The sequence below is a fragment of the Ammodytes marinus genome (assembly GCF_949987685.1).
Source record: "Ammodytes marinus genome assembly, chromosome: 14".
NCBI classification, from domain to species: domain Eukaryota; kingdom Metazoa; phylum Chordata; class Actinopteri; order Uranoscopiformes; family Ammodytidae; genus Ammodytes; species Ammodytes marinus.
In genome coordinates this window covers 2,902,744-2,910,243 of record NC_137218.1, presented here as the reverse complement: position 1 = coordinate 2,910,243, position 7,500 = coordinate 2,902,744, and positions in this window count along the sequence as shown.

Genomic DNA, 7,500 nt, shown 5'->3' with positions numbered 1-7,500 from the left:
AGTTTTTTTTTTTTCAATACTCCAAACCTAAAAATCTTCAACTTCTAAAGCACTTACATCGACTAAACTTTCCATAATCATTCTCAGCACTATTCTGAAGGTTATTACAGAAGGATTTGTTCATATGCTGTTAATTATCTGATTTAGGAGACATTTTCTATGCTTAAAATGCATTTTTAAGACCTGTATATCATTTGTAACTTCTGCAACTTTCTACAACCATCTGCAACTTTCAGATGGGCTTTATCAGACCCGCTCCACTGACATGCTCATGCTTTATGGCCCACAAGCCCGGTCTGAGCTGGGAAAGACTTTTAGCTCTTAGCTGCAGTGCCCCTGACTCCTGGAACAACTTACAGCAACAAATTAAAATAAAATACCTTCATATCCTTTAACACATTTAGACATATTATCTTAAATCTGCCAAACTCTACCTGTAACTGATTTAATTAGGCTATACTTTTAACATTCTAATTTTAATTCGAGCCATTCTGCACCTCTGTCTGAAATGTTTAAACCTGCAGTGTGTAGAATTTTGGGTTTTATTTCCTAGCAGATTTTGTAGAAAGTAATTATAATATCCATAAGTACATTTAATTTAGTGCATAATAGCTGAAAACATTGTTTTAATTATTATTTTTTCCCTTAGAAAGGGTCTCATATATGTCCATATTTCTGCATATTTTGGACCAAGGCATAGTGCCGCCATCTTGAAAGTGTCATAGTTGGAATGTTATCAGGTGCATTGTTTAAAATTTAGAATTGTTCTTGTCCTTGAAGGCCACTGTAGCTTCTGTTATTATTCGAAAGGGGTGGTGTTACCCAGGGAGCGTTGCATTCTAGAACTTTGTAGAACTTTCTTGATGATGTCATATTACACACTGCACCTTTAAAAAGTGTTTTCTCTTTACCAGCTTGTTGTGTATTTGATGTATTTGGATTGTTTGTTGTTTTTCTTTCTCGACATCATCGCAAACGAGGATCACCCCTCAATGATATCTCACGTATAAAAAAAGGTTAAATACAAATAAATAAATACAATTTGATTTATAAAAAAAAATGTGTGTGTGTGTGTGCGTGTGCGTGTGCGTGTGCGTGTGCGTGTGTGTCTGTGTGTCCGTGTGTGTGTGTGTGTGTTCTAGGTATGACTTTAGGAAGCTGGTCTGTGCTGCCTGCTGTGCTGACGGTGGCATCGGTGGTCTGTCTCACTTTCCTCTCCGTCCTCTGCATCAGATGCAAAAGAAAACCCAGTAAGTGTGTGTGTGTGTGTGTGTGTGTGTGTGTGTGTGTGTGTGTGTGTGTGTGTGTGTGTGTGTGTGTGTGTGTGTGTGTGTGTGTGTGTGTGTGTGTGTGTGTGCGTGTGTGTGTGTGTGTGTGTGTGTGTCTGTGTGTGTGTGGCACTTGGGCACTTTGGCCAATTTAAAGCTATAGTGCGTAAAATTTTTCATATAAATAAATGTCGGTTACATTAAGCCTATCAGCTCCCCACAAAACTCTCTCTGTATTTCTCAGTATGGCAGCGTTTACAAACTGGTGTTGACATCTACAATCTCACCATTAGATCACTCTAAAATACAATCCCTGCGTTCCAAATCACATACTATTTCTTTTTACTACACTACATACTAAAGTACAGAAGAGTTTTAGGGCCACAGACAGGAGAGAGAAAAAAAATCAAATAAGGAAGTTTTATTTTCAATATGTCGAGAAATGTCAAGAATAAAGATGAATACTCTAAGAAGATTGGAGTTAGTGGGGCATTTATGTATTTTCAGCATACTACAATTGACGTGCATGTATTGGGACGTCCTAAATCTTTTTCTGGCATACTAAATAGTAGGGAAGTATGGGGATTGGAATGCAGGGTACGATGTTAAGTTTGGTTGCGTTCCGAATCGCATACTTTCTACTATATAGTATGTAGGAAGAAGATTTAGGATGTCCCGATTCTTGTGGCCAGATTTAGGATGGTTAGAAGTACCCGGATGTCCTACTTCATGCGGCCAAGATTGTTAGTGTTGAAAACTGCATCCTATTTGGGCAATTCTGACCCACAATCCAGTGCGCACGTGAAGTGACGTCACATCGACGAAGCCTCCGTATGAAAACAAACAGGGATGAGACGGATATAAAAGCAAGAGGCAAGATCAAGGCGCAATGTTATGATGAAATAAGAGAGTAAAGTATGTCCCAATAATAGTATGCCTACTGCATCCTAACTAGATTCTTTTTATCGTCGGATGTAGTATGTAGAATAGAACAAAGAAAGAGGATGCGATTCGGAACGCATCCTAAATCTTTTTCTGGCATACTAAATAGTAGGGAAGTTAAGTATGGGGATTGGAATGCAGGGTACGATGTTAAGTTTATTTTAGCTTCCGTAAATGTTGCTACTTCTGCACTGCCATGTTTTTTTCTTGCAGAGACCATTCATGAGGAGCATCAGATATACCAGCACACCTTGTGAGTATTTGATCATGTTGTATTTGCTGAGTTAAACCTGCAGTGTGTAGAATTTTGGGTTTTATTTCCTAGCAGATTTTGTAGAAAGTAATTATAATATCCATAATTACATTTGATTTAGTGCATAATAGCTGAAAAAAATGTTTTGAATTATTATTTTTTCCCTTAGAAAGGGTCTCATATATGTCCATATTTCTGCATATTTTGGACCAAGGCCTAGTGCCACCATCTTGAAAGTGTCATAGTTGGAATGTCATCAGGTGCATTGTTTAAAATTTAGAATTGTTCTTGTCCTTGAAGGCCACTGTAGCTTCTGTTATTATTCTAAAGGGTTGGGGTTACCCAGGGAGCGTTGCATTCTAGAACTTTGTAGAACTTACTTGATGATGTCATATTACACACTGCACCTTTAAATTGTGACTAGTATCAGTCAAATGTAAATGCTTGTTATTTTTTTAAATTAATGTACGGTGGCCCAGATAGGTCAAAACAACTGCAAAAGGCACAACAGCAATGAGCTTTGGTTGTGGCTTTGGCAGTTGTGTGTGTGTGTGTTGACCATTCTGGGCCACCGTAAATAGGATGTTATAACAGAAAATGTGTTCATTAAAATGCTCTTCTTGACAGTCAGCGTGGGGGGAGCAGATTTACTGTGACACAGTCGAAAATAGGTAAAGTAAAATTTTTTTTTTTAAATATACAGCATTCATAGGGCCAATCCCATTTCTCATTTTCACCCCCTACCCCTTGGCCCTTACCCCTTTACGTGAACGCGCAATTCAGAGGGGTGGGGGCTAAGGGGTGAATTGGGATGGAGCCATTTTGTTGGATATGAATCTCTGCTTGTTATTCACTTTTATTGATTCTAATTTTTATTTTATTTTCAATTTTTCAGTGACCAGAGCCAACCAGATTACTTCCTCCTCAGCGTATGTATATTATGACACACATCAAGTTGAATGTCGTGTGAATGTCGATAGTTAGCCTGCTATCGGTGTATGAATGTGTGTGTGAATGGTAACGTGGGAAAGGTCTTCGGTCTCAATGGGATTTACCTGTAGAAATAAATAATTAAAAAAAATAATAATAAAAAAAAAAGTTATCCTACTGAGTCCTCCCCTACCTGCATATAGTGTAAAAGCAGCTTGTTTTGTTTGGGACATTCAATAAATCACTAGAATATCCATCCGCCCAGCACTACTTCTGTGCGTTAAGAAATAGTACCTCCGGGGCGCCCTTAGCTCCCCCCCCCGGGCCGGGCCCAGCAGCGGACCCGGGTTCGATTCCCGCACGCGGTCGTTCTCTGCATGTCACTCCCCTCTCTGCCCCATTTCAACTCTGTCTCTACACTATCAATAAAGCATAAGAATGCCAAAAAAATATCTTTTACCTCCTCCCAGAAAACCCCCAAATTATTATTATTATTATTTTGTTTATTGAAATTTGTTTAATTTTTTTTCAGTGAAACTTGTGAAGAATTTGAGGAATTCCCACCAGGTGAAATTCATCGTGTTTATGAAAATATTTAAATTTTAAAAACAAACAATTAAAATTATTATTCAACATTTTTTGAGCTTTAATTTTGATTGATGTGTTTTTCTTTACAGAGGCTGAGTCGGGCTATGGGAATATCTCACCTGGTTAGTTTGCATATTTCATACGCAAAAAAATTCAAATCTTTCCACATATGTTGATTGTTATATAAATGACTGCATTATCGGTGTGTATGTGTGTGTGTATGTGTGTGAGAGAGAGAGAGAGAGAGAGAGAGAGAGTGTGTGAGTGTGTGTGTGTGTGAGTGAGTGAGTGAGTGAGTGAGTGAGTGTGTGTGTGAGAGAGTGAGTGAGTGAGTGAGAGTGAGTGAGTGAGTGTGTGTGTGTGTGTGTGTGTGTATGTGCGTGTGTGTGTGTGTGTGTGTGTGTATATGCGCGTGTGTGTGTGTGCGTCCTCCATATTAAACCATTTCAAACTGTTCTTTTGTCAAACAGGAATAATGGAACATACATATGTGTAAGTACTGAATCACTTTTTCAATTGTAAGACATTCAGATAATCACTGATTTAGATTTAATGTAAAAATATAAGCTACATTTTTTATCGCCAATGCAAAGAATCTGGCTAATTTGGGCACATACAGTTTTTTTATTTATTAGAGTGAATCAAATCAAATCAGTTTTATTTGTATAGGCCAATATCACAGTGAAAAGTCTGGATGCAAATGCATTCTCTCTGTTCAATACACTTGAGTTTTAATTTTTTTTTTTTATTTGCTTCTTTTATTCGCTTTTAAATGTTTTATAATGTGTTTTATGTATTCTAATCTTGCCCCTGTAAAGCACTTTGAGTGGCCTTGTGTCTGAATTGTGCTATAGAAATAAACTTGCCTTGCCTTGCCTTGAAATAAATCAAAAAAAATTCTCGTGCAGTGTCTCACCTATTTATGTAAAATGTCATGATTTTATTGTTTTGCACAGCGCTCCTCTCCCGATCTCACTGTATGAAAACGAAAGGAACACAGATGGTGAGCAAGTTCACACTCTCCTCAACTCAACATTAAATATACTTTTTAAAGCTGCAGTGTGTAACTTTGTGTGTGTGTCAGAGAAGTGAAACATTTTCTAAGATATATTCTCCATAACTGAATAAGCAAACTTTCCTCACAGGGAAAATGTAGATCCCTGGAACACTGTTTGAAGTTAGAAAGCTTCCTGAAAAGTTACTGTTTCACTGTTGTTGTTGTTTACAGCAGCAGGGCCCACAGTTTGGTTTACAAACATTATTATTGTTTTTATTATAATTTTTTTTTTTCACAGATGCTGATCTGAATGTGGGCGTGTATGAAAACCTTGGTACGTTCAGACATGTTCAGGTCAAATGTTAAAGGTGTAGTCAGTGATTCTGGAGAACGCTTGTTGTCAAAATCAGTGAATATCTCCTCATGATCCACTTACCTGTCTGAAAAAAAATCCAATGTTAACACACAGTTTAGCTACGGTTGGCCCCCTTTGTTTACAGACCAGTTTGCAGAGCCTAGGCTGTGCATTAACACTGGATTCATTTTTGTTAGCGCTCACACACAGTACAGAAAGATTATCTAAAGTGTTTTGTTTCATCAAATAGAGGAGGATGACTACGAGAACTCGGAATTCCTCAAAGAACAAGAAGGTGAGCGCCATTTAAAGGTGCAGTGTGTAATATGACATCATCAAGAAAGTTCTACAAAGTTCTAGAATGCAACGCTCCCTGGGTAACCCCAACCCTTTAGAATAATAACAGAAGCTACAGTGGCCTTCAAGGACAAGAACAATTCTAAATTAGGCACTAGGCCTTGGTCCAAAATCTGCAGAAATATGGACATATATGAGACCCTTTCTAAGGGGAAAAAAAAATTATTCAAAACATTTTTCTCAGCTATTATGCACTAAATTAAATGTACTTATGGATATTATAATTACTTTCTACAAAATCTGCCAGGAAATAAAACCCAAAATTCTACACACTGCAGCTTTAAAGGCATTTGTATAAAGGATATTTTTCATTTTTTTCCCAAAAAAGTAACACTTGTGAGGGAGGGGGAGGGGGGAGGGGGGAGGGGGGAGGGGGGAGGGGGAAGGGGGAAGGGGGAGGGGGGAAGGGAGAGTGTTGTGTATGTATTGTATGTGTTTACTTATTCTGTTTTTTTTTTGTTTTTTTTTCCATTATGTATAAAACTATAAAACCACAAAAGAAAAGTAACACTTGGATTAGAATGTTTTTTCAGATCCAGAAGTTTCAGTAATCTTCAATCGTTATTAAAATAAATAAACAGTAGTAGGCCTAACTAGCTTCTTGTCCTTGAAGGCCACCGTAGCTTCTGTACATTCTTCCAAAGGGGCGGGGGTTAGCAAGGGAGCGTTGACTTCTAGAATCTCACCACTAGATGAAGCCAAAACACACCTTTAGTACATACAATAGCTTTAATTTATCGTCTCGAGATAATGGCACCTAATAAATTAGCAATATTATAATGTCAAATTATTACATTAAAGCCCTACTTCACCGGTGGAAATATGAAGGTGTGTTGAACTCTGAGATCCTATGTAGTATAAATGTGCAAAACATTTTAGAAATCGGTTCATCCTAGCCTGAGAAAAGGCAGAAAGAGTGTTTTATGGTCTCACTGTCTAACCCTACATTTTCCCACGCGTGACATCACACTAGTAAAAATGTAGGGTTAGGATTAACAGGACAGCTGGGCCAAGGGAAGACTGAGGGAAGACTGAGGGAAGAAAAACCTCATTCATTACATTATAATAGTGATTTTATAATGATAGAACGCTGGTTCTGTATGGGTGAAGTACTCCTTTAAACTTCCAGTTACTAATATCAACTCTTTCTCTTAACAGAAGAGCCCGACTATGTGAATGAAAACGGAGAATGCAGCTGAAGAGGATACTGCCATCGACTGCTCTCAACTGTCTGTCTGTCTGTCTGTATAAATACTGTCATACTATCATGATGTGTGTGTGTGTGTGAGTGAGTGTGTGTGTGAGAGAGAGAGTGTGTGTGTGAGTGAGTGTTTGTTTGTGTGTGTGTGTGAATGTATGTACCACGATGTAATGTGTGTTTGTTTATGTGTGTGTGTGAGAGTGAGTTTGTGTATGTTTGTATAATGGGTATGTGTTTATGTATGTGAGTGAGTGAGTGAGTGTGTTTGTGTGTGTGTGTGTGTGTGTGAATAGTGTCGATTCTGTGTGTGAATAAAAATACTCATGGACCTTGTTTAGTGATGCAAATGTAAATGCTGCCATCTAGTGGTAGAGATAGAGAATAACAATTAAAATACACAATGAAAACTTTCAACAAGATGAAGTGCTTATTCAGAGCTTTTTTGTATGATGACGTACATCCAAGTTCATTTATTGATAACAGACCTGACAGTTTAACCAGATGTCTAATGTAGTAAGTAGTTAACGGATATTTAGAAACACACCATTTATAGGGCAAACGTATTTTGTGAGTGGCAAGAAAGATCTCATTTTAGCACATGGCTGCAAT